Source organism: Manis javanica, chromosome 11, assembly GCF_040802235.1.
Source record: "Manis javanica isolate MJ-LG chromosome 11, MJ_LKY, whole genome shotgun sequence".
Taxonomy (NCBI): Eukaryota; Metazoa; Chordata; class Mammalia; order Pholidota; family Manidae; genus Manis; species Manis javanica.
The window spans coordinates 22,613,027-22,614,546 of NC_133166.1; positions in this window are offsets into that span (position 1 = coordinate 22,613,027).

A 1,520-nucleotide genomic window follows, 5' to 3' on the forward strand; every position below is an offset into this window, starting at 1 on the left:
TTATAGATAAAGGTAGGTATATATTATACATTTGTCAAAACCCATGGAATGTACAACATTAAGAGTGAGCCCTATTGTAAACTATGAGCTTTGGTTGGTAGTGATGTATCAGTATTGGTTCTATATACTCTCCACTCAGTTCTGATATGAGCCTAAAGCTGTTAACCTAAAAAGTGTATTAATCTGAAAAAGTTAAGTAAACTATATCCTAGAGCTATATCAAAGAAGTCAAGGCTCTTAACAGGTTAAAATTACAAAACTGAGGGTCTTCCTTTGCTTGATCTCTGGCTTATCTGGGCATAGTCAAACACAGAATAGGTGTTTACCAAGTACTCACTAGAAGAGCAAATCACTCAATAAACTTTCTATTGTATAATTTCATGATTGGGCTTTTATCTTTGATAGTTTCTTCCTATTACATTAACTTCATCCAACTGACCTTTTCTTACTACTAAATATATGGAATAATTATAATTTCCTGATGGCTAAAGCATACTAGCTTAAAGTCCTAACCAATGTGGCAGTTAGCATCTTAGAGCAATTTGAGTGTCAGGCCAAAGCAACACTACCTTGTATGATCTAGGCCTCAGAGGTAGCACACCATTATTTCCACCATGATCTCTGCATTAGAAGTGAGTGTCCTATGGAAAACAGTATGGAGGCTCCTCAGAAAATTAAAAATAACACTACTATATGGTCCAGCAATTCCTGTTATGGGTATTTACCCAAAGAAAATGGGGACAGTATATATGCATCCTGGGGTTCATTGCAGCATTACTTACTATGTAGCCAAGATATGAAATCAGCCTAAGTGTCCATTGATGGAAGAACAGATAAAGAAAACATGTTGTGTGTATATACAATGGAATATTATTCAGTCCTAATAAAAAGGAAATCTTACCAGTTGCAACAACATGGATGAACTTTGGTATTAATGCTCAGTCATATAAGTCAAGAAAGATAAATATGTGATCTCACTTATGTGTGGAACTTTTTTAAAAGGCTTACAGATAAAACAGTTTGGTGGTTACCAGAGGTGAGGGTTGGAAGCTAGGGGGCTAGTGAAATGGGTGAAGGGGGTCAAAAGGTACAAACTTCCAGTTATAAATAATGGGAATATAAAATTAATTACATAGGTATGTAATAAAAAAATAGTAACTATGTATGATGATGGATGGATGTATCATTTTGCAATATTGCAAATATCAAGTCATTATGTTGTACACCATAAACTAATGTTATATGTAAATTATACCTCAAAACAAAAGAATATTTTTTAAATAAAAATACCACTTCATACTTGACAATAAATAAAAGAAACAGATCTCTAAGTCCATCCCAAACTTAAAAGGAGGAGAATTAAGCTCCACCTTTTAAAACATCAAAGAATTTTTAAACAAATTTTAAATTATTGTACATGCATGGACACATCGTATTCAAATCCAAAAAACCAAAGATAAAGAGAAAATCTTGAAAGCAGCCAGAGGAAAAAAAGACACATTATATAGAGAAACAAAGCA